Source organism: Pseudophryne corroboree, unplaced genomic scaffold (genome assembly GCF_028390025.1).
Source record: "Pseudophryne corroboree isolate aPseCor3 unplaced genomic scaffold, aPseCor3.hap2 scaffold_648, whole genome shotgun sequence".
In the NCBI taxonomy this organism is placed as follows: domain Eukaryota; kingdom Metazoa; phylum Chordata; class Amphibia; order Anura; family Myobatrachidae; genus Pseudophryne; species Pseudophryne corroboree.
The window spans coordinates 248,900-276,890 of NW_026970237.1; the positions used below are offsets into that span (position 1 = coordinate 248,900).

The following is a 27,991-nucleotide window of genomic DNA, read 5'->3' on the forward strand; positions in this document are numbered from 1 at the left end:
GTAGTTCGCATTGTGCATTGGAAGGCACAAATTAAGCAGACGGGAGAAGTCAGGATAGTGCGCAAGGGCATAGAAGGGAGCGGCTCAAGAAAAGAGAAGTGGAAACAGACAGCAAACTAGGCTGGAGAGAGACCTGAGACAAAGAGATCTGAATTATACGAGAGCCGACCAGGGGAAACACAAATTATGCAGTCAAGTTTCCCACATTTGGAGAAATCACAGGAGCAGCACACCCAGAGTGCAATGGGTGAGCCTTGCCCTGGGAGAAGCACCTTCATGATCATAGTATATCACCTGGCAGGTAAGTAGGAGTTGGGCTAGAGCTGGGGAGGGTCGCTGCTCGGGCACCCCCCTGTCAAGTGAAGGAGATCCAACTGAGGCAGCATAAGGGAACTCTCGAAAGAAGAACAAGGCTAGAGGAAGATCTGAGACAAAAAAATCTGACTTTTACCAGAGCTGACCAGAGGAAAGAACAAACACAGTCCCCCACTACCACAAATAATGCAGTCGAGTTTCCCACATTTGGGGAAATCACAGGGGTCAGCATACCCAGAATGCAATGAATGAACCTCACCCTGGGAGAACAATCTTCATGACCATGGTATCTCCTATGCAAAATAAGTATGATTTGGGATAGGGCTGGGGAGGGCCACTGCTCAGGCACATCTCTGTCAAGTAAAGGAGATTCAACTGAGGCAGCACAAGGGAACTCTCATCTGGGGACAACAACTGCAGGGAGAACACATATTTTCAGATGAACATGGGAGGGCAGAAGGCTACCTAATACTGAAGCACCCCCAAACAACAAACCAAATGCAACAACTAGTGCAAGCATTCCTGGGGGAAGGCCTGCAGCAGATGGATTTGCATATGGTGATGTCATCCAAGCAGTGGGTCAAAGTTGGCTTCAACCCTCGTCTGCATATGAAAAGAGAAAAGGGGCGTGCAGGGCATGGCAGCCTTTTTCGGCGCTTGGATGACCCCTAGTTCGCATTAAACACCTCCACCCTCCTTCGGTGTGGGGCTCATGTTGGCTATGCCCCAGCCCCGAAGCATTCAAGCTGATTTCTTGCAGCAACTGGGCACTGTAACAGCTCCAGAGCTGCTCTGTAAGGCAAATAAAAGGGTGTGTGACCTGCAGCACTACCTGTAGTTCGCATTGTGCGTTGGAAGGCACAAAGTAAGCAGATGGGAGAAGTCAGGATAGTGCGCAAGGGCATAGAAGTGAGCGGCTCAAGAAAAGAGAAGTGGAAACAGACAGCAAACTAGGCTGGAGAGAGACCCGAGACAAAGAGATCTGAATTATATGAGAGCCGACCAGGGGAAACACAAATTATGCAGTCAAGTTTCCCACATTTGGGGAAATCGCAGGAGCAGCACACCCAGAGTGCAATGGGTGAGCCTTGCCCTGGGAGAAGCACCTTCATGATCATAGTATCTCACCTGGCAGGTAAGTAGGAGTTTGGCTAGAGCTGGGGATGGTCGCTGCTCGGGCACCCCTCTGTCAAGTGAAGGAGATCCAACTGAGGCAGCACAAGGGAACTCTCGAAAGAAGAACAAGGCTAGAGGAAGATCTGAGACAAAGAAATCTGACTTTTACCAGAGCTGACCAGAGGAAAGCACAAACACAGTCCCCCACTACCACAAATAATGCAGTCGAGTTTCCCACAATTGGGGAAATCACAGGGGTCAGCATACCCAGAATGCAATGAATGAACCTCACCCTGGGAGAACAATCTTCATGACCATGGTATCTCCTATGCAAAATAAGTATGATTTGGGATAGGGCTGGGGAGGGCCGCTGCTCAGGCACATCTCTGTCAAGTAAAGGAGATTCAACTGAGGCAGCACAAGGGAACTCTCATCTGGGGACAACAACTCCAGGGAGAACACATATTTTCAGATGAACATGGGAGGGCAGAAGGCTGCCTAATACTGATGCACCCCCAAACAACAAACCAAATGCAACAACTAGTACAAGCATTCCTGGGGGAAGGTCTGCAGAAGACGGATTTGCATACGGTGATGTCATCCAAGCAGTGGGCCAAAGTTGGCTGGAACCCTCATCTGCATATGAAAAGAGAAAAGGGGTATGCAGGGCATGGCGGCCTTTTGCGGCGATTGGATGACCCCTAGTTCGCATTAAACACCCCCACCCTCCTTCGGTGTGGGGCTCATGTTGGCCATGCCCCAGCCCCTGAAGCATTCAAGCTGATTTCTTGCAGCAGCTGGGCACTGTAACAGCTCCAGAGCTGCTCTGTAAGGCAAGTAAAAGGGTGTGGGCCCTGCAGCACTACCTGTAGTTCGCATTGTGCGTTGGAAGGCACAAAGTAAGCAGACGGGAGGAGAAGTCAGGATAGTGCACAACGGTATAGAAGGGAGGGGCTCAAGAAAAAAGAAGTGGAAACAGACAGCAAACTAGGCTGGAGAGAGACCTGAGACAAAGAGATCTGAATTATATGAGAGCCGACCAGGGGTAACACAAATTACGCAGTCAAGCTTCACACATTTGGGGAAATCGCAGGATCAGCACACCCAGAGTGCAATGGGTGATCCTTGCCCTGGGAGAAGCACCTACATGATCATAGTATCTCACCTGGTAGGTAAGTAGGAGTTGGGCTAGAGCTGGGGAGGGTCGCTGCTCGGGCACCCCCCTGTCAAGTGAAGGAGATCCAACTGAGGCAGCACAAGGAAACTCTCGAAAGAAGAACAAGGCTAGAGGAAGATCTGAGACAAAGAAATCTGACTTTTACCAGAGCTGACCAGAGGAAAGAACAAACACAGTCTCCCACTACCACAAATAATGCAGTCGAGTTTCCCACATTTGTGGAAATCACAGGGGTCAGCATACCCAGAATGCAATGAATGAACCTCACCCTGGGAGAACAATCTTCATGACCATGGTATCTCATATGCAAAATAAGTATGATTTGGGATAGGGCTGGGGAGGGCCGCTGCTCAGGCACATCTCTGTCAAGTAAAGGAGATTCAACTGAGGCAGCACAAGGGAACTCTCATCTGGGGACAACAACTGCAGGGAGAACACATATTTTCAGATGAACATGGGAGGGCAGAAGGCTACCTAATACTGATGCACCCCCAAACAACAAACAAAATGCAACAACTAGTGCAAGCATTCCTGGGGGAAGGCCTGCAGCAGATGGATTTGCATATGGTGATGTCATCCAAGCAGTGGGTCAAAGTTGGCTTCAACCCTCGTCTGCATATGAAAAGAGAAAAGGGGCGTGCAGGGCATGGCAGCCTTTTGCGGCGCTTGGATGACCCCTAGTTCGCATTAAACACCTCCACCCTCCTTCGGTGTGGGGCTCATGTTGGCTATGCCCCAGCCCCTGAAGCATTCAAGCTGATTTCTTGCAGCAGCTGGGCACTGTAACAGCTCCAGAGCTGCTCTGTAAGGCAAATAAAAGTGTGTGGGACCTGCAGCACTACCTGTAGTTCGCATTGTGCGTTGGAAGGCACAAAGTAAGCAGACGGGAGAAGTCAGGATAGTGCGCAAGGGCATAGAAGGGAGCGGCTCAAGAAAAGAGAAGTGGAAACAGACAGCAAACTAGGCTGGAGAGAGACCTGAGACAAAGAGATCTGAATTATATGAGAGCTGACCAGGGGAAACACAAATTATGCAGTCAAGTTTCCCACATTTGGGGAAATCGCAGGAGCAGCACACCCAGAGTGCAATGGGTGATCCTTGCCCTGGGAGAAGCAACTTCATGATCATAGTATCTCACCTGGCAGGTAAGTAGGAGTTGGGCTAGAGCTGGGGAGGGTCGCTGCTCGGGCACCCCCCTGTCAAGTGAAGGAGATCCAACTGAGGCAGCACAAGGGAACTCTCGAAAGAAGAACAAGGCTAGAGGAAGATCTGAGACAAAGAAATCTGACTTTTACCAGAGCTGACCAGAGGAAAGCACAAACACAGTCCCTCACTACCACAAATAATGCAGTCCAGTTTCCCACATTTGGGGAAATCACAGGGGTTAGCATACCCAGAATGCAATGAATGAACCTCACCCTGGGAGAACAATCTTCATGACCATGGTATCTCCTATGCAAAATAAGTATGATTTGGGATAGAGCTGGGGAGGGCCGCTGCTCAGGCACATCTCTGTCAAGTAAAGGAGATTCAACTGAGGCAGCACAAGGGAACTCTCATCTGGGGACAACAACTGCAGGGAGAACACATATTTTCAGATGAACATGGGAGGGCAGAAGGCTGCCTAATACTGAAGCACCCCCAAACAACAAACCAAATGCAACAACTAGTGCAAGCATTCCTGGGGGAAGGCCAGCAGCAGATGGTTTTGCATATGGTGATGTCATCCAAGCAGTGGGTCAAAGTTGGCTTCAACCCTCATCTGCATATGAATAGAGAAGAGGGGCGTGCAGGGCATGGCGGCCTTTTGCGGCGCTTGGATGACCCCTAGTTCGCATTAAACACCTCCACCCTCCTTCGGTGTGGGGCTCATGTTGGCTATGCCCCAGCCCCTGAAGCATTCAAGCTGATTTCTTGCAGCAGCTGGGCACTGTAACAGCTCCAGAGCTGCTCTGTAAGGCAAGTAAAAGGGTGTGGGCCCTGCAGCACTACCTGTAGTTCGCATTGTGCGTTGGAAGGCACAAAGTAAGCAGACGGGAGGAGAAGTCAGGATAGTGCACAACGGTATAGAAGGGAGGGGCTCAAGAAAAAAGAAGTGGAAACAGACAGCAAACTAGGCTGGAGAGAGACCCGAGACAAAGAGATCTGAATTATATGAGAGCCGAACAGGGGAAACACAAATTATGCAGTCAAGTTTCCCACATTTGTGGAAATCACAGGGGAAGCACACCCAGAGTGCAATGGGTGATCCTTGCCCTGGGAGAAGCAGCTTCATGATCATAGTATCTCACCTGGCAGGTAAGTAGGAGTTGGGCTAGAGCTGGGGAGGGTCGCTGCTCGGGCACCCCCCTGTCAAGTGAAGGAGATCCAACTGAGGCAGCACAAGGGAACTCTCGAAAGAAGAACAAGGCTAGAGGAAGATCTGAGACAAAGAAATCTGACTTTTACCAGAGCTGACCAGAGGAAAGCACAAACACAGTCCCCCACTACCACAAATAATGCAGTCGAGTTTCCCACATTTGGGGAAATCACAGGGGTCAGCATACCCAGAATGCAATGAATGAACCTCACCCTGGGAGAACAGTCTTCATGACCATGGTATCTCCTATGCAAAATAAGTATGATTTGGGATAGGGCTGGGGAGGGCCGCTGCTCAGGCACATCTCTGTCAAGTAAAGGAGATTCAACTGAGGCAGCACAAGGGAACTCTCATCTGGGGACAACAACTGCAGGGAGAACACATATTTTCAGATGAACATGGGAGGGCAGAAGGCTGCCTAATACTGATGCACCCCCAAACAACAAACCAAATGCAACAACTAGTACAAGCATTCCTGGGGGAAGGTCTGCAGAAGACGGATTTGCATACGGTGATGTCATCCAAGCAGTGGGCCAAAGTTGGCTGGAACCCTCATCTGCATATGAAAAGAGAAAAGGGGTATGCAGGGCATGGCGGCCTTTTGCGGCGATTGGATGACCCCTAGTTCGCATTAAACACCCCCACCCTCCTTCGGTGTGGGGCTCATGTTGGCCATGCCCCAGCCCCTGAAGCATTCAAGCTGATTTCTTGCAGCAGCTGGGCACTGTAACAGCTCCAGAGCTGCTCTGTAAGGCAAGTAAAAGGGTGTGGGCCCTGCAGCACTACCTGTAGTTCGCATTGTGCGTTGGAAGGCACAAAGTAAGCAGACGGGAGGAGAAGTCAGGATAGTGCACAACGGTATAGAAGGGAGGGGCTCAAGAAAAAAGAAGTGGAAACAGACAGCAAACTAGGCTGGAGAGAGACCTGAGACAAAGAGATCTGAATTATATGAGAGCCGACCAGGGGTAACACAAATTACGCAGTCAAGCTTCACACATTTGGGGAAATCGCAGGATCAGCACACCCAGAGTGCAATGGGTGATCCTTGCCCTGGGAGAAGCACCTACATGATCATAGTATCTCACCTGGCAGGTAAGTAGGAGTTGGGCTAGAGCTGGGGAGGGTCGCTGCTCGGGCACCCCCCTGTCAAGTGAAGGAGATCCAACTGAGGCAGCACAAGGAAACTCTCGAAAGAAGAACAAGGCTAGAGGAAGATCTGAGACAAAGAAATCTGACTTTTACCAGAGCTGACCAGAGGAAAGAACAAACACAGTCCCCCACTACCACAAATAATGCAGTCGAGTTTCCCACATTTGTGGAAATCACAGGGGTCAGCATACCCAGAATGCAATGAATGAACCTCACCCTGGGAGAACAATCTTCATGACCATGGTATCTCATATGCAAAATAAGTATGATTTGGGATAGGGCTGGGGAGGGCCGCTGCTCAGGCACATCTCTGTCAAGTAAAGGAGATTCAACTGAGGCAGCACAAGGGAACTCTCACCTGGGGACAACAACTGCAGGGAGAACACATATTTTCAGATGAACATGGGAGGGCAGAAGGCTACCTAATACTGAGGCACCCCCAAACAACAAACAAAATGCAACAACTAGTGCAAGCATTCCTGGGGGAAGGCCTGCAGCAGATGGATTTGCATATGGTGATGTCATCCAAGCAGTTGGTCAAAGTTGGCTTCAACCCTCGTCTGCATATGAAAAGAGAAAAGGGGCGTGCAGGGCATGGCAGCCTTTTGCGGCGCTTGGATGACCCCTAGTTCGCATTAAACACCTCCACCCTCCTTCGGTGTGGGGCTCATGTTGGCTATGCCCCAGCCCCTGAAGCATTCAAGCTGATTTCTTGCAGCAGCTGGGCACTGTAACAGCTCCAGAGCTGCTCTGTAAGGCAAATAAAAGTGTGTGGGACCTGCAGCACTACCTGTAGTTCGCATTGTGCGTTGGAAGGCACAAAGTAAGCAGACGGGAGAAGTCAGGATAGTGCGCAAGGGCATAGAAGGGAGCGGCTCAAGAAAAGAGAAGTGGAAACAGACAGCAAACTAGGCTGGAGAGAGACCTGAGACAAAGAGATCTGAATTATATGAGAGCTGACCAGGGGAAACACAAATTATGCAGTCAAGTTTCCCACATTTGGGGAAATCGCAGGAGCAGCACACCCAGAGTGCAATGGGTGATCCTTGCCCTGGGAGAAGCAACTTCATGATCATAGTATCTCACCTGGCAGGTAAGTAGGAGTTGGGCTAGAGCTGGGGAGGGTCGCTGCTCGGGCACCCCCCTGTCAAGTGAAGGAGATCCAACTGAGGCAGCACAAGGGAACTCTCGAAAGAAGAACAAGGCTAGAGGAAGATCTGAGACAAAGAAATCTGACTTTTACCAGAGCTGACCAGAGGAAAGCACAAACACAGTCCCTCACTACCACAAATAATGCAGTCCAGTTTCCCACATTTGGGGAAATCACAGGGGTCAGCATACCCAGAATGCAATGAATGAACCTCACCCTGGGAGAACAATCTTCATGACCATGGTATCTCCTATGCAAAATAAGTATGATTTGGGATAGAGCTGGGGAGGGCCGCTGCTCAGGCACATCTCTGTCAAGTAAAGGAGATTCAACTGAGGCAGCACAAGGGAACTCTCATCTGGGGACAACAACTGCAGGGAGAACACATATTTTCAGATGAACATGGGAGGGCAGAAGGCTGCCTAATACTGAAGCACCCCCAAACAACAAACCAAATGCAACAACTAGTGCAAGCATTCCTGGGGGAAGGCCAGCAGCAGATGGATTTGCATATGGTGATGTCATCCAAGCAGTGGGTCAAAGTTGGCTTCAACCCTCATCTGCATATGAATAGAGAAGAGGGGCGTGCAGGGCATGGCGGCCTTTTGCGGCGCTTGGATGACCCCTAGTTCGCATTAAACACCTCCACCCTCCTTCGGTGTGGGGCTCATGTTGGCTATGCCCCAGCCCCTGAAGCATTCAAGCTGATTTCTTGCAGCAGCTGGGCACTGTAACAGCTCCAGAGCTGCTCTGTAAGGCAAGTAAAAGGGTGTGGGCCCTGCAGCACTACCTGTAGTTCGCATTGTGCGTTGGAAGGCACAAAGTAAGCAGACGGGAGGAGAAGTCAGGATAGTGCACAACGGTATAGAAGGGAGGGGCTCAAGAAAAAAGAAGTGGAAACAGACAGCAAACTAGGCTGGAGAGAGACCTGAGACAAAGAGATCTGAATTATATGAGAGCCGACCAGGGGTAACACAAATTACGCAGTCAAGCTTCACACATTTGGGGAAATCGCAGGATCAGCACACCCAGAGTGCAATGGGTGATCCTTGCCCTGGGAGAAGCACCTACATGATCATAGTATCTCACCTGGCAGGTAAGTAGGAGTTGGGCTAGAGCTGGGGAGGGTCACTGCTCGGGCACCCCCCTGTCAAGTGAAGGAGATCCAACTGAGGCAGCACAAGGAAACTCTCGAAAGAAGAACAAGGCTAGAGGAAGATCTGAGACAAAGAAATCTGACTTTTACCAGAGCTGACCAGAGGAAAGAACAAACACAGTCCCCCACTACCACAAATAATGCAGTCGAGTTTCCCACATTTGTGGAAATCACAGGGGTCAGCATACCCAGAATGCAATGAATGAACCTCACCCTGGGAGAACAATCTTCATGACCATGGTATCTCATATGCAAAATAAGTATGATTTGGGATAGGGCTGGGGAGGGCCGCTGCTCAGGCACATCTCTGTCAAGTAAAGGAGATTCAACTGAGGCAGCACAAGGGAACTCTCATCTGGGGACAACAACTGCAGGGAGAACACATATTTTCAGATGAACATGGGAGGGCAGAAGGCTACCTAATACTGAAGCACCCCCAAACAACAAACAAAATGCAACAACTAGTGCAAGCATTCCTTGGGGAAGGCCTGCAGCAGATGGATTTGCATATGGTGATGTCATCCAAGCAGTGGGTCAAAGTTGGCTTCAACCCTCGTCTGCATATGAAAAGAGAAAAGGGGCGTGCAGGGCATGGCGGCCTTTTGCGGCGCTTGGATGACCCCTAGTTCGCATTAAACACCTCCACCCTCCTTCGGTGTGGGGCTCATGTTGGCTATGCCCCAGCCCCTGAAGCATTCAAGCTGATTTCTTGCAGCAGCTGGGCACTGTAAAAGCTCCAGAGCTGCTCTGTAAGGCAAATAAAAGTGTGTGGGACCTGCAGCACTACCTGTAGTTCGCATTGTGCGTTGGAAGGCACAAAGTAAGCAGACGGGAGAAGTCAGGATAGTGCGCAAGGGCATAGAAGGGAGCGGCTCAAGAAAAGAGAAGTGGAAACAGACAGCAAACTAGGCTGGAGAGAGACCTGAGACAAAGAGATCTGAATTATATGAGAGCTGACCAGGGGAAACACAAATTATGCAGTCAAGTTTCCCACATTTGGGGAAATCGCAGGAGCAGCACACCCAGAGTGCAATGGGTGATCCTTGCCCTGGGAGAAGCAACTTCATGATCATAGTATCTCACCTGGCAGGTAAGTAGGAATTGGGCTAGAGCTGGGGAGGGTCGCTGCTCGGGCACCCCCCTGTCAAGTGAAGGAGATCCAACTGAGGCAGCACAAGGGAACTCTCGAAAGAAGAACAAGGCTAGAGGAAGATCTGAGACAAAGAAATCTGACTTTTACCAGAGCTGACCAGAGGAAAGCACAAACACAGTCCCTCACTACCACAAATAATGCAGTCCAGTTTCCCACATTTGGGGAAATCACAGGGGTCAGCATACCCAGAATGCAATGAATGAACCTCACCCTGGGAGAACAATCTTCATGACCATGGTATCTCCTATGCAAAATAAGTATGATTTGGGATAGAGCTGGGGAGGGCCGCTGCTCAGGCACATCTCTGTCAAGTAAAGGAGATTCAACTGAGGCAGCACAAGGGAATTCTCATCTGGGGACAACAACTGCAGGGAGAACACATATTTTCAGATGAACATGGGAGGGCAGAAGGCTGCCTAATACTGAAGCACCCCCAAACAACAAACCAAATGCAACAACTAGTGCAAGCATTCCTGGGGGAAGGCCAGCAGCAGAAGGATTTGCATATGGTGATGTCATCCAAGCAGTGGGTCAAAGTTGGCTTCAACCCTCATCTGCATATGAATAGAGAAGAGGGGCGTGCAGGGCATGGCGGCCTTTTGCGGCGCTTGGATGACCCCTAGTTCGCATTAAACACCTCCACCCTCCTTCGGTGTGGGGCTCATGTTGGCTATGCCCCAGCCCCTGAAGCATTCAAGCTGATTTCTTGCAGCAGCTGGGCACTGTAACAGCTCCAGAGCTGCTCTGTAAGGCAAGTAAAAGGGTGTGGGCCCTGCAGCACTACCTGTAGTTCGCATTGTGCGTTGGAAGGCACAAAGTAAGCAGACGGTAGAAGTCAGGATAGTGCGCAAGGGCATAGAAGGGAGCGGCTCAAGAAAAGAAAAGTGGAAACAGACAGCAAACTAGGCTGGAGAGAGACCTGAGACAAAGACATCTGAATTATACGAGAGCCGACCAGGGGAAACACAAATTATGCAGTCAAGTTTCCCACATTTGGGGAAATCACAGGGGCAGCACACCCAGAGTGCAATGGGTGAGCCTTGCCCTGGGAGAAGCACCTACATGATCATAGTATCTCACCTGGCAGGTAAGTAGGAGTTGGGCTAGAGCTGGGGAGGGTCGCTGCTCGGGCACCCCCCTGTCAAGTGAAGGAGATCCAACTGAGGCAGCACAAGGGAACTCTCGAAAGAAGAACAAGGCTAGAGGAAGATCTGAGACAAAGAAATCTGACTTTTACCAGAGCTGACCAGAGGAAAGCACAAACACAGTCCCCCACTACCACAAATAATGCAGTCGAGTTTCCAACATTTGGGGAAATCACAGGGGTCAGCATACCCAGAATGCAATGAATAAACCTCACCCTGGGAGAACAATCTTCATGACCATGGTATCTCCTATGCAAAATAAGTATGATTTGGGGATGGCCGCTGCTCATGCACATCTCTGTCAAGTAAATGCGATTCAACTGAGGCAGCACAAGGGAACTCTCATCTGGGGACAACAACTCCAGGGAGAACACAAATTTTCAGATGAACATGGGAGGGCAGAAGGCTGCCTAATACTGAAGCACCCCCAAACAACAAACCAAATGCAACAACTAGTGCAAGCATTCCTGGGGGAAGGCCTGCAGCAGATGGATTTGCATATGGTGATGACTTCCAAGCAGTGAGTCAAAGTTGGCTTCAACCCTCGTCTGCATATGAAAAGAGAAAAGGGGCGTGCAGGGCATGGCGGCCTTTTGCGGCGCTTGGATGACCCCTAGTTCGCATTAAACGCCTCCACCCTCCTTCGGTTTGGGGCTCATGTTGGCTATGCCCCAGCCCCTGAAGCATTCAAGCTGATTTCTTGCAGCAGCTGGGCACTGTAACAGCTCCAGAGCTGCTCTGTAAGGCAAGTAAAAGGGTGTGGGCCCTGCAGCACTACCTGTAGTTCGCATTGTGCGTTGGAAGGCACAAATTAAGCAGACGGGAGAAGTCAGGATAGTGCGCAAGGGCATAGAAGGGAGCGGCTCAAGAAAAGAGAAGTGGAAACAGACAGCAAACTAGGCTGGAGAGAGACCTGAGACAAAGAGATCTGAATTATACGAGAGCCGACCAGGGGAAACACAAATTATGCAGTCAAGTTTCCCACATTTGGAGAAATCACAGGAGCAGCACACCCAGAGTGCAATGGGTGAGCCTTGCCCTGGGAGAAGCACCTTCATGATCATAGTATATCACCTGGCAGGTAAGTAGGAGTTGGGCTAGAGCTGGGGAGGGTCGCTGCTCGGGCACCCCCCTGTCAAGTGAAGGAGATCCAACTGAGGCAGCATAAGGGAACTCTCGAAAGAAGAACAAGGCTAGAGGAAGATCTGAGACAAAAAAATCTGACTTTTACCAGAGCTGACCAGAGGAAAGAACAAACACAGTCCCCCACTACCACAAATAATGCAGTCGAGTTTCCCACATTTGGGGAAATCACAGGGGTCAGCATACCCAGAATGCAATGAATGAACCTCACCCTGGGAGAACAATCTTCATGACCATGGTATCTCCTATGCAAAATAAGTATGATTTGGGATAGGGCTGGGGAGGGCCGCTGCTCAGGCACATCTCTGTCAAGAAAAGGAGATTCAACTGAGGCAGCACAAGGGAACTCTCACCTGGGGACAACAACTGCAGGGAGAACACATATTTTCAGATGAACATGGGAGGGCAGAAGGCTACCTAATACTGAAGCACCCCCAAACAACAAACAAAATGCAACAACTAGTGCAAGCATTCCTTGGGGAAGGCCTGCAGCAGATGGATTTGCATATGGTGATGTCATCCAAGCAGTGGGTCAAAGTTGGCTTCAACCCTCGTCTGCATATGAAAAGAGAAAAGGGGCGTGCAGGGCATGGCGGCCTTTTGCGGCGCTTGGATGACCCCTAGTTCGCATTAAACACCTCCACCCTCCTTCGGTGTGGGGCTCATGTTGGCTATGCCCCAGCCCCTGAAGCATTCAAGCTGATTTCTTGCAGCAGCTGGGCACTGTAAAAGCTCCAGAGCTGCTCTGTAAGGCAAATAAAAGTGTGTGGGACCTGCAGCACTACCTGTAGTTCGCATTGTGCGTTGGAAGGCACAAAGTAAGCAGACGGGAGAAGTCAGGATAGTGCGCAAGGGCATAGAAGGGAGCGGCTCAAGAAAAGAGAAGTGGAAACAGACAGCAAACTAGGCTGGAGAGAGACCTGAGACAAAGAGATCTGAATTATATGAGAGCTGACCAGGGGAAACACAAATTATGCAGTCAAGTTTCCCACATTTGGGGAAATCGCAGGAGCAGCACACCCAGAGTGCAATGGGTGATCCTTGCCCTGGGAGAAGCAACTTCATGATCATAGTATCTCACCTGGCAGGTAAGTAGGAATTGGGCTAGAGCTGGGGAGGGTCGCTGCTCGGGCACCCCCCTGTCAAGTGAAGGAGATCCAACTGAGGCAGCACAAGGGAACTCTCGAAAGAAGAACAAGGCTAGAGGAAGATCTGAGACAAAGAAATCTGACTTTTACCAGAGCTGACCAGAGGAAAGCACAAACACAGTCCCTCACTACCACAAATAATGCAGTCCAGTTTCCCACATTTGGGGAAATCACAGGGGTCAGCATACCCAGAATGCAATGAATGAACCTCACCCTGGGAGAACAATCTTCATGACCATGGTATCTCCTATGCAAAATAAGTATGATTTGGGATAGAGCTGGGGAGGGCCGCTGCTCAGGCACATCTCTGTCAAGTAAAGGAGATTCAACTGAGGCAGCACAAGGGAATTCTCATCTGGGGACAACAACTGCAGGGAGAACACATATTTTCAGATGAACATGGGAGGGCAGAAGGCTGCCTAATACTGAAGCACCCCCAAACAACAAACCAAATGCAACAACTAGTGCAAGCATTCCTGGGGGAAGGCCAGCAGCAGAAGGATTTGCATATGGTGATGTCATCCAAGCAGTGGGTCAAAGTTGGCTTCAACCCTCATCTGCATATGAATAGAGAAGAGGGGCGTGCAGGGCATGGCGGCCTTTTGCGGCGCTTGGATGACCCCTAGTTCGCATTAAACACCTCCACCCTCCTTCGGTGTGGGGCTCATGTTGGCTATGCCCCAGCCCCTGAAGCATTCAAGCTGATTTCTTGCAGCAGCTGGGCACTGTAACAGCTCCAGAGCTGCTCTGTAAGGCAAGTAAAAGGGTGTGGGCCCTGCAGCACTACCTGTAGTTCGCATTGTGCGTTGGAAGGCACAAAGTAAGCAGACGGTAGAAGTCAGGATAGTGCGCAAGGGCATAGAAGGGAGCGGCTCAAGAAAAGAAAAGTGGAAACAGACAGCAAACTAGGCTGGAGAGAGACCTGAGACAAAGACATCTGAATTATACGAGAGCCGACCAGGGGAAACACAAATTATGCAGTCAAGTTTCCCACATTTGGGGAAATCACAGGGGCAGCACACCCAGAGTGCAATGGGTGAGCCTTGCCCTGGGAGAAGCACCTACATGATCATAGTATCTCACCTGGCAGGTAAGTAGGAGTTGGGCTAGAGCTGGGGAGGGTCGCTGCTCGGGCACCCCCCTGTCAAGTGAAGGAGATCCAACTGAGGCAGCACAAGGGAACTCTCGAAAGAAGAACAAGGCTAGAGGAAGATCTGAGACAAAGAAATCTGACTTTTACCAGAGCTGACCAGAGGAAAGCACAAACACAGTCCCCCACTACCACAAATAATGCAGTCGAGTTTCCAACATTTGGGGAAATCACAGGGGTCAGCATACCCAGAATGCAATGAATAAACCTCACCCTGGGAGAACAATCTTCATGACCATGGTATCTCCTATGCAAAATAAGTATGATTTGGGGATGGCCGCTGCTCATGCACATCTCTGTCAAGTAAATGCGATTCAACTGAGGCAGCACAAGGGAACTCTCATCTGGGGACAACAACTGCAGGGAGAACACATATTTTCAGATGAACATGGGAGGGCAGAAGGCTACCTAATACTGAAGCACCCCCAAACAACAAACCAAATGCAACAACTAGTGCAATCATTCCTGGGGGAAGGCCTGCAGCAGATGGATTTGCATATGGTGATGTCATCCAAGCAGTGGGTCAAAGTTGGCTTCAACCCTCGTCTGCATATGAAAAGAGAAAAGGGGCGTGCAGGGCATGGCAGCCTTTTTCGGATGACCCCTAGTTCGCATTAAACACCTCCACCCTCCTTCGGTGTGGGGCTCATGTTGGCTATGCCCCAGCCCCGAAGCATTAAAGCTGATTTCTTGCAGCAGCTGGGTACTGTAACAGCTCCAGAGCTGCTCTGTAAGGCAAGTAAAAGGGCGTGGGCCCTGCAGCACTACCTGTAGTTTGCATTGTGCGTTGGAAGGCACAAATGAAGCAGACGGGAGAAGTCATGATAGTGCGCAAGGGCATAGAAGGGAGCGGCTCAAGAAAAGAGAAGTGGAAACAGACAGCAAACTAGGCTGGAGAGAGACCTGAGACAAAGAGATCTGAATTATACGAGAGCCGACCAGGGGAAACACAAATTATGCAGTCAAGTCTCACACATTTTGAGAAATCACAGGAGCAGCACACCCAGAGTGCAATGGGTGAGCCTTGCCCTGGGAGAAGCACCTTCATGATCATAGTATATCACCTGGCAGGTAAGTAGGAGATGGGCTAGAGCTGGGGAGGGTCGCTGCTCGGGCACCCCCCTGTCAAGTGAAGGAGATCCAACTGAGGCAGCACAAGTGAACTCTCGAAAGAAGAACAAGGCTAGAGGAAGATCTGAGACAAAGAAATCTGACTTTTACCAGAGCTGACCAGAGGAAAGCAAAAACACAGTCCCCCACTACCACAAATAATGCAGTCGAGTTTCCCACATTTGGGGAAATCACAGGGGTCAGCATACCCAGAATGCAATGAATGAACCTCACCCTGGGAGAACAGTCTTCATGACCATGGTATCTCCTATGCAAAATAAGTATGATTTGGGATAGGGCTGGGGAGGGCCGCTGCTCAGGCACATCTCTGTCAAGTAAAGGAGATTCAACTGAGGCAGCACAAGGGAACTCATCTGGGGACAACAACTGCAGGGAGAACACATATTTTCAGATGAACATGGGAGGGCAGAAGGCTACCTAATACTGAAGCACCCCCAAACAACAAACCAAATGCAACAACTAGTGCAAGCATTCCTGGGGGAAGGCCTGCAGCAGATGGATTTGCATATGGTGATGTCATCCAAGCAGTGGGTCAAAGTTGGCTTCAACCCTCGTCTGCATATGAAAAGAGAAAAGGGGCGTGCAGGGCATGGCAGCCTTTTTCGGCGCTTGAATGACCCCTAGTTCGCATTAAACACCCCCACCCTCCTTCGGTGTGGGGCTCATGTTGGCTAAGCCCCAGCCCCTGAAGCATTCAAGCTGATTTCTTGCAGCAGCTGGGCACTGTAACAGCTCCAGAGCTGCTCTGTAAGGCAAGTAAAAGGGTGTGGGCCCTGCAGCACTACCTGTAGTTTGCATTGTGCATTGTAAGGCACTAAGTAAGCAGACGGGAGGAGAAGTCAGGATAGTGCACAAGGGTATAGAAGGGAGTGGCTCAAGAAAAAAGAAGTGGAAACAGACAGCAAACTAGGCTGGAGAGAGACCTGAGACAAAGAGATCTGAATTATATGAGAGCTGACCAGGGGAAACACAAATTATGCAGTCAAGTTCCCCACATTTGGGGAAATCGCAGGAGCAGCACACCCAGAGTGCAATGGGTGATCCTTGCCCTGGGAGAAGCAACTTCATAATCATAGTATCTCACCTGGCAGGTAAATAGGAGTTGGGCTAGAGCTGGGGAGGGTCGCTGCTCGGGCACCCCCCTGTCAAGTGAAGGAGATCCAACTGAGGCAGCACAAGGGAACTCTCGAAAGAAGAACAAGGCTAGAGGAAAATCTGAGACAAATAAATCTGACTTTTACCAGAGCTGACCAGAGGAAAGCACAAACACAGTCCCCCCCTACCACAAATAATGCAGTCGAGTTTCCCACATTTGGGGAAATCACAGGGGTCAGCATACCCAGAATGCAATGAATGAACCTAACCCTGGGAGAACAATCTTCATGACCATGGTATCTCCTATGCAAAATAAGTATGATTTGGGATAGGGCTGGGGAGGGCCGCTGCTCAGAAACATCTCTGTCAAGTAAAGGAGATTCAACTGAGGCAGCACAAGGGAACTCTCATCTGGGGACAACAACTCCAGGGAGAACACACATTTTCAGATGAAAATGGGAGGGCAGAAGGCTGCCTAATACTGAAGCACCCCCAAACAACAAACCAAATGCAACAACTAGTGCAAGCATTCCTGGGGGAAGGCCTGCAGCAGATGGATTTGCATATGGTGATGTCATCCAAGCAGTGGGTCAAAGTTGGCTTCAACCCTCGTCTGCATATGAAAAGAGAAAAGGGGCGTGCAGGGCATGGCAGCCTTTTGCAGCACTTGGATGACCCCTAGTTTGCATTAAACATCTCCACCCTCCTTCGGTGTGGGGCTCATGTTGGCCATGCCCCAGCCCCTGAAGCATTCAAGCTGATTTCTTGCAGCAGCTGGGCACTGTAACAGCTCCAGAGCTGCTCTGTAAGGCAAGTAAAAGGGTGTGGGCCCTGCAGCACTACCTGTAGTTTGCATTGTGCATTGGAAGGCACAATGTAAGCAGACGGGAGGAGAAGTCAGGATAGTGCACAAGGGTATAGAAGGGAGGGGCTCAAGAAAAAAGAAGTGGAAACAGACAGCAAACTAGGCTGGAGAGTGACCTGAGACAAAGAGATCTGAATTATACGAGAGCCGACCAGGGGAAACACAAATTATGCAGTCAAGTTTCCCACATTTGCGGAAATCGCAGGGGCAGCACACCCAGAGTGCAATGGGTGAGAATTGCCCTGGGAGAAGCAACTTCATGATCATAGTATCTCACCTGGCAGGTAAGTAGGAGTTGGGCTAGAGCTGGGGAGGGTCGCTGCTCAGGCACATCTCTGTCAAGTAAAGGAGATTCAACTGAGGCAGCACAAGGGAACTCTCATCTGGGGACAACAACTGCAGGGAGAACACATATTTTCAGATGAACATGGGAGGGCAGAAGGCTACCTAATACTGAAGCACCACCAAGCAACAAACCAAATGCAACAACTAGTGCAAGCATTCCTGGGGGAAGGCCTGCAGCAGATGGATTTGCATATGGTGATGTCATCCAAGCAGTGGGTCAAAGTTGGCTTCAACCCTCGTCTGCATATGAAAAGAGAAAAGGGGCATGCAGGGCATGGCAGCCTTTTTCGGCGCTTGGATGACCCCTAGTTCGCATTAAACACCTCCACCCTCCTTCGGTGTGGGGCTCATGTTGGCTATGCCCCAGCCCCTCGAAGCATTCAAGCTGATTTCTTGCAGCAACTGGGCACTGTAACAGCTCCAGAGCTGCTCTGTAAGGCAAATAAAAGGGTGTGTGACCTGCAGCACTACCTGTAGTTCGCATTGTGCGTTGGAAGGCACAAAGTAAGCAGATGGGAGAAGTCAGGATAGTGCGCAAGGGCATAGAAGTGAGCGGCTCAAGAAAAGAGAAGTGGAAACAGACAGCAAACTAGGCTGGAGAGAGACCCGAGACAAAGAGATCTGAATTATATGAGAGCCGACCAGGGGAAACACAAATTATGCAGTCAAGTTTCCCACATTTGGGGAAATCGCAGGAGCAGCACACCCAGAGTGCAATGGGTGAGCCTTGCCCTGGGAGAAGCACCTTCATGATCATAGTATCTCACCTGGAAGGTAAGTAGGAGTTTGGCAAGAGCTGGGGATGGTCGCTGCTCGGGCACCCCTCTGTCAAGTGAAGGAGATCCAACTGAGGCAGCACAAGGGAACTCTCGAAAGAAGAACAAGGCTAGAGGAAGATCTGAGACAAAGAAATCTGACTTTTACCAGAGCTGTCCAGAGGAAAGCACAAACACAGTCCCCCACTACCACAAATAATGCAGTCGAGTTTCCCACAATTGGGGAAATCACAGGGGTCAGCATACCCAGAATGCAATGAATGAACCTCACCCTGGGAGAACAATCTTCATGACCATGGTATCTCCTATGCAAAATAAGTATGATTTGGGATAGGGCTGGGGAGGGCCGCTGCTCAGGCACATCTCTGTCAAGTAAAGGAGATTCAACTGAGGCAGCACAAGGGAACTCTCATCTGGGGACAACAACTCCAGGGAGAACACATATTTTCAGATGAACATGGGAGGGCAGAAGGCTGCCTAATACTGATGCACCCCCAAACAACAAACCAAATGCAACAACTAGTACAAGCATTCCTGGGGGAAGGTCTGCAGAAGACGGATTTGCATACGGTGATGTCATCCAAGCAGTGGGCCAAAGTTGGCTGGAACCCTCATCTGCATATGAAAAGAGAAAAGGGGTATGCAGGGCATGGCGGCCTTTTGCGGCGATTGGATGACCCCTAGTTCGCATTAAACACCCCCACCCTCCTTCGGTGTGGGGCTCATGTTGGCCATGCCCCAGCCCCTGAAGCATTCAAGCTGATTTCTTGCAGCAGCTGGGCACTGTAACAGCTCCAGAGCTGCTCTGTAAGGCAAGTAAAAGGGTGTGGGCCCTGCAGCACTACCTGTAGTTCGCATTGTGCGTTGGAAGGCACAAAGTAAGCAGACGGGAGGAGAAGTCAGGATAGTGCACAACGGTATAGAAGGGAGGGGCTCAAGAAAAAAGAAGTGGAAACAGACAGCAAACTAGGCTGGAGAGAGACCCGAGACAAAGAGATCTGAATTATATGAGAGCCGAACAGGGGAAACACAAATTATGCAGTCAAGTTTCCCACATTTGGGGAAATCACAGGGGCAGCACACCCAGAGTGCAATGGGTGATCCTTGCCCTGGGAGAAGCAGCTTCATGATCATAGTATCTCACCTGGCAGGTAAGTAGGAGTTGGGCTAGAGCTGGGGAGGGTCGCTGCTCGGGCACCCCCCTGTCAAGTGAAGGAGATCCAACTGAGGCAGCACAAGGGAACTCTCGAAAGAAGAACAAGGCTAGAGGAAGATCTGAGACAAAGAAATCTGAATTTTACCAGAGCTGACCAGAGGAAAGCACAAACACAGTCCCCCACTACCACAAATAATGCAGTCGAGTTTCCCACATTTGGGGAAATCACAGGGGTCAGCATACCCAGAATGCAATGAATGAACCTCACCCTATGAGAACAGTCTTCATGACCATGGTATCTCCTATGCAAAATAAGTATGATTTGGGATAGGGCTGGGGAGGGCCGCTGCTCAGGCACATCTCTGTCAAGTAAAGGAGATTCAACTGAGGCAGCACAAGGGAACTCTCATCTGGGGACAACAACTGCAGGGAGAACACATATTTTCAGATGAACATGGGAGGGCAGAAGGCTGCCTAATACTGATGCACCCCCAAACAACAAACCAAATGCAACAACTAGTACAAGCATTCCTGGGGGAAGGTCTGCAGAAGACGGATTTGCATACGGTGATGTCATCCAAGCAGTGGGCCAAAGTTGGCTGGAACCCTCATCTGCATATGAAAAGAGAAAAGGGGTATGCAGGGCATGGCGGCCTTTTGCGGCGATTGGATGACCCCTAGTTCGCATTAAACACCCCCACCCTCCTTCGGTGTGGGGCTCATGTTGGCCATGCCCCAGCCCCTGAAGCATTCAAGCTGATTTCTTGCAGCAGCTGGGCACTGTAACAGCTCCAGAGCTGCTCTGTAAGGCAAGTAAAAGGGTGTGGGCCCTGCAGCACTACCTGTAGTTCGCATTGTGCGTTGGAAGGCACAAAGTAAGCAGACGGGAGGAGAAGTCAGGATAGTGCACAACGGTATAGAAGGGAGGGGCTCAAGAAAAAAGAAGTGGAAACAGACAGCAAACTAGGCTGGAGAGAGACCTGAGACAAAGAGATCTGAATTATATGAGAGCCGACCAGGGGTAACACAAATTACGCAGTCAAGCTTCACACATTTGGGGAAATCGCAGGATCAGCACACCCAGAGTGCAATGGGTGATCCTTGCCCTGGGAGAAGCACCTACATGATCATAGTATCTCACCTGGTAGGTAAGTAGGAGTTGGGCTAGAGCTGGGGAGGGTCGCTGCTCGGGCACCCCCCTGTCAAGTGAAGGAGATCCAACTGAGGCAGCACAAGGAAACTCTCGAAAGAAGAACAAGGCTAGAGGAAGATCTGAGACAAAGAAATCTGACTTTTACCTGAGCTGACCAGAGGAAAGAACAAACACAGTCTCCCACTACCACAAATAATGCAGTCGAGTTTCCCACATTTGGGGAAATCACAGGGGTCAGCATACCCAGAATGCAATGAATGAACCTCACCCTGGGAGAACAATCTTCATGACCATGGTATCTCATATGCAAAATAAGTATGATTTGGGATAGGGCTGGGGAGGGCCGCTGCTCAGGCACATCTCTGTCAAGTAAAGGAGATTCAACTGAGGCAGCACAAGGGAACTCTCATCTGGGGACAACAACTGCAGGGAGAACACATATTTTCAGATGAACATGGGAGGGCAGAAGGCTACCTAATACTGATGCACCCCCAAACAACAAACAAAATGCAACAACTAGTGCAAGCATTCCTGGGGGAAGGCCTGCAGCAGATGGATTTGCATATGGTGATGTCATCCAAGCAGTGGGTCAAAGTTGGCTTCAACCCTCGTCTGCATATGAAAAGAGAAAAGGGGCGTGCAGGGCATGGCAGCCTTTTGCGGCGCTTGGATGACCCCTAGTTCGCATTAAACACCTCCACCCTCCTTCGGTGTGGGGCTCATGTTGGCTATGCCCCAGCCCCTGAAGCATTCAAGCTGATTTCTTGCAGCAGCTGGGCACTGTAACAGCTCCAGAGCTGCTCTGTAAGGCAAATAAAAGTGTGTGGGACCTGCAGCACTACCTGTAGTTCGCATTGTGCGTTGGAAGGCACAAAGTAAGCAGACGGGAGAAGTCAGGATAGTGCGCAAGGGCATAGAAGGGAGCGGCTCAAGAAAAGAGAAGTGGAAACAGACAGCAAACTAGGCTGGAGAGAGACCTGAGACAAAGAGATCTGAATTATATGAGAGCTGACCAGGGGAAACACAAATTATGCAGTCAAGTTTCCCACATTTGGGGAAATCGCAGGAGCAGCACACCCAGAGTGCAATGGGTGATCCTTGCCCTGGGAGAAGCAACTTCATGATCATAGTATCTCACCTGGCAGGTAACTAGGAGTTGGGCTAGAGCTGGGGAGGGTCGCTGCTCGGGCACCCCCCTGTCAAGTGAAGGAGATCCAACTGAGGCAGCACAAGGGAACTCTCGAAAGAAGAACAAGGCTAGAGGAAGATCTGAGACAAAGAAATCTGACTTTTACCAGAGCTGACCAGAGGAAAGCACAAACACAGTCCCTCACTACCACAAATAATGCAGTCCAGTTTCCCACATTTGGGGAAATCACAGGGGTCAGCATACCCAGAATGCAATGAATGAACCTCACCCTGGGAGAACAATCTTCATGACCATGGTATCTCCTATGCAAAATAAGTATGATTTGGGATAGAGCTGGGGAGGGCCGCTGCTCAGGCACATCTCTGTCAAGTAAAGGAGATTCAACTGAGGCAGCACAAGGGAACTCTCATCTGGGGACAACAACTGCAGGGAGAACACATATTTTCAGATGAACATGGGAGGGCAGAAGGCTGCCTAATACTGAAGCACCCCCAAACAACAAACCAAATGCAACAACTAGTGCAAGCATTCCTGGGGGAAGGCCAGCAGCAGATGGATTTGCATATGGTGATGTCATCCAAGCAGTGGGTCAAAGTTGGCTTCAACCCTCATCTGCATATGAATAGAGAAGAGGGGCGTGCAGGGCATGGCGGCCTTTTGCGGCGCTTGGATGACCCCTAGTTCGCATTAAACACCTCCACCCTCCTTCGGTGTGGGGCTCATGTTGGCTATGCCCCAGCCCCTGAAGCATTCAAGCTGATTTCTTGCAGCAGCTGGGCACTGTAACAGCTCCAGAGCTGCTCTGTAAGGCAAGTAAAAGGGTGTGGGCCCTGCAGCACTACCTGTAGTTCGCATTGTGCGTTGGAAGGCACAAAGTAAGCAGACGGGAGGAGAAGTCAGGATAGTGCACAACGGTATAGAAGGGAGGGGCTCAAGAAAAAAGAAGTGGAAACAGACAGCAAACTAGGCTGGAGAGAGACCCGAGACAAAGAGATCTGAATTATATGAGAGCCGAACAGGGGAAACACAAATTATGCAGTCAAGTATCCCACATTTGGGGAAATCACAGGGGCAGCACACCCAGAGTGCAATGGGTGATCCTTGCCCTGGGAGAAGCAGCTTCATGATCATAGTATCTCACCTGGCAGGTAAGTAGGAGTTGGGCTAGAGCTGGGGAGGGTCGCTGCTCGGGCACCCCCCTGTCAAGTGAAGGAGATCCAACTGAGGCAGCACAAGGGAACTCTCGAAAGAAGAACAAGGCTAGAGGAAGATCTGAGACAAAGAAATCTGACTTTTACCAGAGCTGACCAGAGGAAAGCACAAACACAGTCCCCCACTACCACAAATAATGCAGTCGAGTTTCCCACATTTGGGGAAATCACAGGGGTCAGCATACCCAGAATGCAATGAATGAACCTCACCCTGGGAGAACAGTCTTCATGACCATGGTATCTCCTATGCAAAATAAGTATGATTTGGGATAGGGCTGGGGAGGGCCGCTGCTCAGGCACATCTCTGTCAAGTAAAGGAGATTCAACTGAGGCAGCACAAGGGAACTCTCATCTGGGGACAACAACTGCAGGGAGAACACATATTTTCAGATGAACATGGGAGGGCAGAAGGCTGCCTAATACTGATGCACCCCCAAACAACAAACCAAATGCAACAACTAGTACAAGCATTCCTGGGGGAAGGTCTGCAGAAGACGGATTTGCATACGGTGATGTCATCCAAGCAGTGGGCCAAAGTTGGCTGGAACCCTCATCTGCATATGAAAAGAGAAAAGGGGTATGCAGGGCATGGCGGCCTTTTGCGGCGATTGGATGACCCCTAGTTCGCATTAAACACCCCCACCCTCCTTCGGTGTGGGGCTCATGTTGGCCATGCCCCAGCCCCTGAAGCATTCAAGCTGATTTCTTGCAGCAGCTGGGCACTGTAACAGCTCCAGAGCTGCTCTGTAAGGCAAGTAAAAGGGTGTGGGCCCTGCAGCACTACCTGTAGTTCGCATTGTGCGTTGGAAGGCACAAAGTAAGCAGACGGGAGGAGAAGTCAGGATAGTGCACAACGGTATAGAAGGGAGGGGCTCAAGAAAAAAGAAGTGGAAACAGACAGCAAACTAGGCTGAAGAGAGACCTGAGACAAAGAGATCTGAATTATATGAGAGCCGACCAGGGGTAACACAAATTACGCAGTCAAGCTTCACACATTTGGGGAAATCGCAGGATCAGCACACCCAGAGTGCAATGGGTGATCCTTGCCCTGGGAGAAGCACCTTCGTGATCATAGTATCTCACCTGGCAGGTAAGTAGGAGTTGGGCTAGAGCTGGGGAGGGTCACTGCTCGGGCACCCCCCTGTCAAGTGAAGGAGATCCAACTGAGGCAGCACAAGGAAACTCTCGAAAGAAGAACAAGGCTAGAGGAAGATCTGAGACAAAGAAATCTGACTTTTACCAGAGCTGACCAGAGGAAAGAACAAACACAGTCCCCCACTACCACAAATAATGCAGTCGAGTTTCCCACATTTGTGGAAATCACAGGGGTCAGCATACCCAGAATGCAATGAATGAACCTCACCCTGGGAGAACAATCTTCATGACCATGGTATCTCATATGCAAAATAAGTATGATTTGGGATAGGGCTGGGGAGGGCCGCTGCTCAGGCACATCTCTGTCAAGTAAAGGAGATTCAACTGAGGCAGCACAAGGGAACTCTCACCTGGGGACAACAACTGCAGGGAGAACACATATTTTCAGATGAACATGGGAGGGCAGAAGGCTACCTAATACTGAAGCACCCCCAAACAACAAACAAAATGCAACAACTAGTGCAAGCATTCCTGGGGGAAGGCCTGCAGCAGATGGATTTGCATATGGTGATGTCATCCAAGCAGTTGGTCAAAGTTGGCTTCAACCCTCGTCTGCATATGAAAAGAGAAAAGGGGCGTGCAGGGCATGGCAGCCTTTTGCGGCGCTTGGATGACCCCTAGTTCGCATTAAACACCTCCACCCTCCTTCGGTGTGGGGCTCATGTTGGCTATGCCCCAGCCCCTGAAGCATTCAAGCTGATTTCTTGCAGCAGCTGGGCACTGTAACAGCTCCAGAGCTGCTCTGTAAGGCAAATAAAAGTGTGTGGGACCTGCAGCACTACCTGTAGTTCGCATTGTGCGTTGGAAGGCACAAATTAAGCAGACGGGAGAAGTCAGGATAGTGCGCAAGGGCATAGAAGGGAGCGGCTCAAGAAAAGAGAAGTGGAAACAGACAGCAAACTAGGCTGGAGAGAGACCTGAGACAAAGAGATCTGAATTATATGAGAGCTGACCAGGGGAAACACAAATTATGCAGTCAAGTTTCCCACATTTGGGGAAATCGCAGGAGCAGCACACCCAGAGTGCAATGGGTGATCCTTGCCCTGGGAGAAGCAACTTCATGATCATAGTATCTCACCTGGCAGGTAAGTAGGAGTTGGGCTAGAGCTGGGGAGGGTCGCTGCTCGGGCACCCCCCTGTCAAGTGAAGGAGATCCAACTGAGGCAGCACAAGGGAACTCTCGAAAGAAGAACAAGGCTAGAGGAAGATCTGAGACAAAGAAATCTGACTTTTACCAGAGCTGACCAGAGGAAAGCACAAACACAGTCCCTCACTACCACAAATAATGCAGTCCAGTTTCCCACATTTGGGGAAATCACAGGGGTCAGCATACCCAGAATGCAATGAATGAACCTCACCCTGGGAGAACAATCTTCATGACCATGGTATCTCCTATGCAAAATAAGTATGATTTGGGATAGAGCTGGGGAGGGCCGCTGCTCAGGCACATCTCTGTCAAGTAAAGGAGATTCAACTGAGGCAGCACAAGGGAACTCTCATCTGGGGACAACAACTGCAGGGAGAACACATATTTTCAGATGAACATGGGAGGGCAGAAGGCTGCCTAATACTAAAGCACCCCCAAACAACAAACCAAATGCAACAACTAGTGCAAGCATTCCTGGGGGAAGGCCAGCAGCAGATGGATTTGCATATGGTGATGTCATCCAAGCAGTGGGTCAAAGTTGGCTTCAACCCTCATCTGCATATGAATAGAGAAGAGGGGCGTGCAGGGCATGGCGGCCTTTTGCGGCGCTTGGATGACCCCTAGTTCGCATTAAACACCTCCACCCTCCTTCGGTGTGGGGCTCATGTTGGCTATGCCCTAGCCCCTGAAGCATTCAAGCTGATTTCTTGCAGCAGCTGGGCACTGTAACAGCTCCAGAGCTGCTCTGTAAGGCAAGTAAAAGGGTGTGGGCCCTGCAGCACTACCTGTAGTGCGCATTGTGCGTTGGAAGGCACAAAGTAAGCAGACGGGAGGAGAAGTCAGGATAGTGCACAACGGTATAGAAGGGAGGGGCTCAAGAAAAAAGAAGTGGAAACAGACAGCAAACTAGGCTGGAGAGAGACCTGAGACAAAGAGATCTGAATTATATGAGAGCCGACCAGGGGTAACACAAATTACGCATTCAAGCTTCACACATTTGGGGAAATCGCAGGATCAGCACACCCAGAGTGCAATGGGTGATCCTTGCCCTGGGAGAAGCACCTACATGATCATAGTATCTCACCTGGCAGGTAAGTAGGAGTTGGGCTAGAGCTGGGGAGGGTCGCTGCTCGGGCACCCCCCTGTCAAGTGAAGGAGATCCAACTGAGGCAGCACAAGGAAACTCTCGAAAGAAGAACAAGGCTAGAGGAAGATCTGAGACAAAGAAATCTGACTTTTACCAGAGCTGACCAGAGGAAAGAACAAACACAGTCCCCCACTACCACAAATAATGCAGTCGAGTTTCCCACATTTGTGGAAATCACAGGGGTCAGCATACCCAGAATGCAATGAATGAACCTCACCCTGGGAGAACAATCTTCATGACCATGGTATCTCATATGCAAAATAAGTATGATTTGGGATAGGGCTGGGGAGGGCCGCTGCTCAGGCACATCTCTGTCAAGTAAAGGAAATTCAACTGAGGCAGCACAAGGGAACTCTCATCTGGGGACAACAACTGCAGGGAGAACACATATTTTCAGATGAACATGGGAGGGCAGAAGGCTACCTAATACTGAAGCACCCCCAAACAACAAACAAAATGCAACAACTAGTGCAAGCATTCCTTGGGGAAGGCCTGCAGCAGATGGATTTGCATATGGTGATGTCATCCAAGCAGTGGGTCAAAGTTGGCTTCAACCCTCGTCTGCATATGAAAAGAGAAAAGGGGCGTGCAGGGCATGGCGGCCTTTTGCGGCGCTTGGATGACCCCTAGTTCGCATTAAACACCTCCACCCTCCTTCGGTGTGGGGCTCATGTTGGCTATGCCCCAGCCCCTGAAGCATTCAAGCTGATTTCTTGCAGCAGCTGGGCACTGTAAAAGCTCCAGAGCTGCTCTGTAAGGCAAATAAAAGTGTGTGGGACCTGCAGCACTACCTGTAGTTCGCATTGTGCGTTGGAAGGCACAAAGTAAGCAGACGGGAGAAGTCAGGATAGTGCGCAAGGGCATAGAAGGGAGCGGCTCAAGAAAAGAGAAGTGGAAACAGACAGCAAACTAGGCTGGAGAGAGACCTGAGACAAAGAGATCTGAATTATATGAGAGCTGACCAGGGGAAACACAAATTATGCAGTCAAGTTTCCCACATTTGGGGAAATCGCAGGAGCAGCACACCCAGAGTGCAATGGGTGATCCTTGCCCTGGGAGAAGCAACTTCATGATCATAGTATCTCACCTGGCAGGTAAGTAGGAGTTGGGCTAGAGCTGGGGAGGGTCGCTGCTCGGGCACCCCCCTGTCAAGTGAAGGAGATCCAACTGAGGCAGCACAAGGGAACTCTCGAAAGAAGAACAAGGCTAGAGGAAGATCTGAGACAAAGAAATCTGACTTTTACCAGAGCTGACCAGAGGAAAGCACAAACACAGTCCCTCACTACCACAAATAATGCAGTCCAGTTTCCCACATTTGGGGAAATCACAGGGGTCAGCATACCCAGAATGCAATGAATGAGCCTCACCCTGGGAGAACAATCTTCATGACCATGGTATCTCCTATGCAAAATAAGTATGATTTGGGATAGAGCTGGGGAGGGCCGCTGCTCAGGCACATCTCTGTCAAGTAAAGGAGATTCAACTGAGGCAGCACAAGG

At 50.3% G+C, this 27,991-nt stretch overlaps 36 non-coding genes and 13 pseudogenes across 36 annotated transcripts; all 49 read right to left on the reverse strand.

Moving 5' to 3' along the window:
* Positions 1 to 146: 146 nt before the first annotated feature.
* LOC135036488 (U1 spliceosomal RNA) lies at positions 147 to 309 on the reverse strand. The gene has a single exon (XR_010231217.1). It is a non-coding gene; the product is annotated as a U1 spliceosomal RNA (small nuclear RNA).
* A 152-nt stretch (positions 310 to 461) lies between these two features.
* LOC135036490 (U1 spliceosomal RNA) lies at positions 462 to 625 on the reverse strand. The gene has a single exon (XR_010231219.1). It is a non-coding gene; the product is annotated as a U1 spliceosomal RNA (small nuclear RNA).
* Positions 626 to 1,316: 691 nt separating this feature from the next.
* LOC135036463 (U1 spliceosomal RNA) lies at positions 1,317 to 1,458 on the reverse strand (annotated as a pseudogene).
* Positions 1,459 to 1,610: 152 nt separating this feature from the next.
* Positions 1,611 to 1,774, reverse strand: LOC135036466 (U1 spliceosomal RNA). Its single transcript, XR_010231207.1, has one exon. It is a non-coding gene; the product is annotated as a U1 spliceosomal RNA (small nuclear RNA).
* A 674-nt stretch (positions 1,775 to 2,448) lies between these two features.
* LOC135036516 (U1 spliceosomal RNA) lies at positions 2,449 to 2,611 on the reverse strand. The gene has a single exon (XR_010231234.1). It is a non-coding gene; the product is annotated as a U1 spliceosomal RNA (small nuclear RNA).
* A 152-nt stretch (positions 2,612 to 2,763) lies between these two features.
* Positions 2,764 to 2,927, reverse strand: LOC135036461 (U1 spliceosomal RNA). The gene has a single exon (XR_010231203.1). It is a non-coding gene; the product is annotated as a U1 spliceosomal RNA (small nuclear RNA).
* A 692-nt stretch (positions 2,928 to 3,619) lies between these two features.
* On the reverse strand, positions 3,620 to 3,761 carry LOC135036476 (U1 spliceosomal RNA; annotated as a pseudogene).
* Positions 3,762 to 3,913: 152 nt separating this feature from the next.
* Positions 3,914 to 4,077, reverse strand: LOC135036548 (U1 spliceosomal RNA). The gene has a single exon (XR_010231265.1). It is a non-coding gene; the product is annotated as a U1 spliceosomal RNA (small nuclear RNA).
* A 701-nt stretch (positions 4,078 to 4,778) lies between these two features.
* On the reverse strand, positions 4,779 to 4,914 carry LOC135036515 (U1 spliceosomal RNA; annotated as a pseudogene).
* A 152-nt stretch (positions 4,915 to 5,066) lies between these two features.
* On the reverse strand, positions 5,067 to 5,230 carry LOC135036520 (U1 spliceosomal RNA). The gene has a single exon (XR_010231238.1). It is a non-coding gene; the product is annotated as a U1 spliceosomal RNA (small nuclear RNA).
* A 674-nt stretch (positions 5,231 to 5,904) lies between these two features.
* LOC135036508 (U1 spliceosomal RNA) lies at positions 5,905 to 6,067 on the reverse strand. The gene has a single exon (XR_010231228.1). It is a non-coding gene; the product is annotated as a U1 spliceosomal RNA (small nuclear RNA).
* Positions 6,068 to 6,219: 152 nt separating this feature from the next.
* Positions 6,220 to 6,383, reverse strand: LOC135036554 (U1 spliceosomal RNA). The gene has a single exon (XR_010231271.1). It is a non-coding gene; the product is annotated as a U1 spliceosomal RNA (small nuclear RNA).
* Positions 6,384 to 7,075: 692 nt separating this feature from the next.
* On the reverse strand, positions 7,076 to 7,217 carry LOC135036477 (U1 spliceosomal RNA; annotated as a pseudogene).
* A 152-nt stretch (positions 7,218 to 7,369) lies between these two features.
* LOC135036536 (U1 spliceosomal RNA) lies at positions 7,370 to 7,533 on the reverse strand. The gene has a single exon (XR_010231253.1). It is a non-coding gene; the product is annotated as a U1 spliceosomal RNA (small nuclear RNA).
* A 674-nt stretch (positions 7,534 to 8,207) lies between these two features.
* LOC135036509 (U1 spliceosomal RNA) lies at positions 8,208 to 8,370 on the reverse strand. The gene has a single exon (XR_010231229.1). It is a non-coding gene; the product is annotated as a U1 spliceosomal RNA (small nuclear RNA).
* Positions 8,371 to 8,522: 152 nt separating this feature from the next.
* On the reverse strand, positions 8,523 to 8,686 carry LOC135036555 (U1 spliceosomal RNA). Its single transcript, XR_010231272.1, has one exon. It is a non-coding gene; the product is annotated as a U1 spliceosomal RNA (small nuclear RNA).
* Positions 8,687 to 9,378: 692 nt separating this feature from the next.
* On the reverse strand, positions 9,379 to 9,520 carry LOC135036479 (U1 spliceosomal RNA; annotated as a pseudogene).
* Positions 9,521 to 9,672: 152 nt separating this feature from the next.
* LOC135036537 (U1 spliceosomal RNA) lies at positions 9,673 to 9,836 on the reverse strand. Its single transcript, XR_010231254.1, has one exon. It is a non-coding gene; the product is annotated as a U1 spliceosomal RNA (small nuclear RNA).
* Positions 9,837 to 10,507: 671 nt separating this feature from the next.
* On the reverse strand, positions 10,508 to 10,670 carry LOC135036470 (U1 spliceosomal RNA). Its single transcript, XR_010231211.1, has one exon. It is a non-coding gene; the product is annotated as a U1 spliceosomal RNA (small nuclear RNA).
* Positions 10,671 to 10,822: 152 nt separating this feature from the next.
* LOC135036535 (U1 spliceosomal RNA) lies at positions 10,823 to 10,986 on the reverse strand. Its single transcript, XR_010231252.1, has one exon. It is a non-coding gene; the product is annotated as a U1 spliceosomal RNA (small nuclear RNA).
* Positions 10,987 to 11,646: 660 nt separating this feature from the next.
* On the reverse strand, positions 11,647 to 11,809 carry LOC135036489 (U1 spliceosomal RNA). The gene has a single exon (XR_010231218.1). It is a non-coding gene; the product is annotated as a U1 spliceosomal RNA (small nuclear RNA).
* Positions 11,810 to 11,961: 152 nt separating this feature from the next.
* LOC135036502 (U1 spliceosomal RNA) lies at positions 11,962 to 12,125 on the reverse strand. Its single transcript, XR_010231224.1, has one exon. It is a non-coding gene; the product is annotated as a U1 spliceosomal RNA (small nuclear RNA).
* Positions 12,126 to 12,817: 692 nt separating this feature from the next.
* On the reverse strand, positions 12,818 to 12,959 carry LOC135036480 (U1 spliceosomal RNA; annotated as a pseudogene).
* A 152-nt stretch (positions 12,960 to 13,111) lies between these two features.
* LOC135036538 (U1 spliceosomal RNA) lies at positions 13,112 to 13,275 on the reverse strand. The gene has a single exon (XR_010231255.1). It is a non-coding gene; the product is annotated as a U1 spliceosomal RNA (small nuclear RNA).
* Positions 13,276 to 13,946: 671 nt separating this feature from the next.
* LOC135036471 (U1 spliceosomal RNA) lies at positions 13,947 to 14,109 on the reverse strand. Its single transcript, XR_010231212.1, has one exon. It is a non-coding gene; the product is annotated as a U1 spliceosomal RNA (small nuclear RNA).
* Positions 14,110 to 14,261: 152 nt separating this feature from the next.
* LOC135036546 (U1 spliceosomal RNA) lies at positions 14,262 to 14,425 on the reverse strand. Its single transcript, XR_010231263.1, has one exon. It is a non-coding gene; the product is annotated as a U1 spliceosomal RNA (small nuclear RNA).
* A 652-nt stretch (positions 14,426 to 15,077) lies between these two features.
* Positions 15,078 to 15,240, reverse strand: LOC135036505 (U1 spliceosomal RNA). Its single transcript, XR_010231226.1, has one exon. It is a non-coding gene; the product is annotated as a U1 spliceosomal RNA (small nuclear RNA).
* A 152-nt stretch (positions 15,241 to 15,392) lies between these two features.
* Positions 15,393 to 15,556, reverse strand: LOC135036531 (U1 spliceosomal RNA). The gene has a single exon (XR_010231248.1). It is a non-coding gene; the product is annotated as a U1 spliceosomal RNA (small nuclear RNA).
* Positions 15,557 to 16,249: 693 nt separating this feature from the next.
* LOC135036504 (U1 spliceosomal RNA) lies at positions 16,250 to 16,391 on the reverse strand (annotated as a pseudogene).
* A 152-nt stretch (positions 16,392 to 16,543) lies between these two features.
* LOC135036514 (U1 spliceosomal RNA) lies at positions 16,544 to 16,707 on the reverse strand. Its single transcript, XR_010231233.1, has one exon. It is a non-coding gene; the product is annotated as a U1 spliceosomal RNA (small nuclear RNA).
* A 674-nt stretch (positions 16,708 to 17,381) lies between these two features.
* On the reverse strand, positions 17,382 to 17,544 carry LOC135036512 (U1 spliceosomal RNA). Its single transcript, XR_010231232.1, has one exon. It is a non-coding gene; the product is annotated as a U1 spliceosomal RNA (small nuclear RNA).
* Positions 17,545 to 18,237: 693 nt separating this feature from the next.
* Positions 18,238 to 18,379, reverse strand: LOC135036473 (U1 spliceosomal RNA; annotated as a pseudogene).
* Positions 18,380 to 18,531: 152 nt separating this feature from the next.
* On the reverse strand, positions 18,532 to 18,695 carry LOC135036478 (U1 spliceosomal RNA). The gene has a single exon (XR_010231215.1). It is a non-coding gene; the product is annotated as a U1 spliceosomal RNA (small nuclear RNA).
* A 701-nt stretch (positions 18,696 to 19,396) lies between these two features.
* LOC135036492 (U1 spliceosomal RNA) lies at positions 19,397 to 19,532 on the reverse strand (annotated as a pseudogene).
* A 152-nt stretch (positions 19,533 to 19,684) lies between these two features.
* Positions 19,685 to 19,848, reverse strand: LOC135036545 (U1 spliceosomal RNA). The gene has a single exon (XR_010231262.1). It is a non-coding gene; the product is annotated as a U1 spliceosomal RNA (small nuclear RNA).
* Positions 19,849 to 20,522: 674 nt separating this feature from the next.
* LOC135036517 (U1 spliceosomal RNA) lies at positions 20,523 to 20,685 on the reverse strand. The gene has a single exon (XR_010231235.1). It is a non-coding gene; the product is annotated as a U1 spliceosomal RNA (small nuclear RNA).
* A 152-nt stretch (positions 20,686 to 20,837) lies between these two features.
* Positions 20,838 to 21,001, reverse strand: LOC135036561 (U1 spliceosomal RNA). Its single transcript, XR_010231278.1, has one exon. It is a non-coding gene; the product is annotated as a U1 spliceosomal RNA (small nuclear RNA).
* Positions 21,002 to 21,693: 692 nt separating this feature from the next.
* Positions 21,694 to 21,835, reverse strand: LOC135036494 (U1 spliceosomal RNA; annotated as a pseudogene).
* Positions 21,836 to 21,987: 152 nt separating this feature from the next.
* LOC135036539 (U1 spliceosomal RNA) lies at positions 21,988 to 22,151 on the reverse strand. The gene has a single exon (XR_010231256.1). It is a non-coding gene; the product is annotated as a U1 spliceosomal RNA (small nuclear RNA).
* Positions 22,152 to 22,852: 701 nt separating this feature from the next.
* Positions 22,853 to 22,988, reverse strand: LOC135036500 (U1 spliceosomal RNA; annotated as a pseudogene).
* Positions 22,989 to 23,140: 152 nt separating this feature from the next.
* Positions 23,141 to 23,304, reverse strand: LOC135036521 (U1 spliceosomal RNA). Its single transcript, XR_010231239.1, has one exon. It is a non-coding gene; the product is annotated as a U1 spliceosomal RNA (small nuclear RNA).
* A 674-nt stretch (positions 23,305 to 23,978) lies between these two features.
* On the reverse strand, positions 23,979 to 24,141 carry LOC135036496 (U1 spliceosomal RNA). The gene has a single exon (XR_010231221.1). It is a non-coding gene; the product is annotated as a U1 spliceosomal RNA (small nuclear RNA).
* Positions 24,142 to 24,293: 152 nt separating this feature from the next.
* LOC135036556 (U1 spliceosomal RNA) lies at positions 24,294 to 24,457 on the reverse strand. The gene has a single exon (XR_010231273.1). It is a non-coding gene; the product is annotated as a U1 spliceosomal RNA (small nuclear RNA).
* Positions 24,458 to 25,149: 692 nt separating this feature from the next.
* LOC135036482 (U1 spliceosomal RNA) lies at positions 25,150 to 25,291 on the reverse strand (annotated as a pseudogene).
* A 152-nt stretch (positions 25,292 to 25,443) lies between these two features.
* On the reverse strand, positions 25,444 to 25,607 carry LOC135036540 (U1 spliceosomal RNA). Its single transcript, XR_010231257.1, has one exon. It is a non-coding gene; the product is annotated as a U1 spliceosomal RNA (small nuclear RNA).
* A 674-nt stretch (positions 25,608 to 26,281) lies between these two features.
* Positions 26,282 to 26,444, reverse strand: LOC135036518 (U1 spliceosomal RNA). Its single transcript, XR_010231236.1, has one exon. It is a non-coding gene; the product is annotated as a U1 spliceosomal RNA (small nuclear RNA).
* Positions 26,445 to 26,596: 152 nt separating this feature from the next.
* LOC135036558 (U1 spliceosomal RNA) lies at positions 26,597 to 26,760 on the reverse strand. Its single transcript, XR_010231275.1, has one exon. It is a non-coding gene; the product is annotated as a U1 spliceosomal RNA (small nuclear RNA).
* Positions 26,761 to 27,452: 692 nt separating this feature from the next.
* LOC135036483 (U1 spliceosomal RNA) lies at positions 27,453 to 27,594 on the reverse strand (annotated as a pseudogene).
* A 152-nt stretch (positions 27,595 to 27,746) lies between these two features.
* LOC135036533 (U1 spliceosomal RNA) lies at positions 27,747 to 27,910 on the reverse strand. Its single transcript, XR_010231250.1, has one exon. It is a non-coding gene; the product is annotated as a U1 spliceosomal RNA (small nuclear RNA).
* Positions 27,911 to 27,991: the final 81 nt, after the last annotated feature.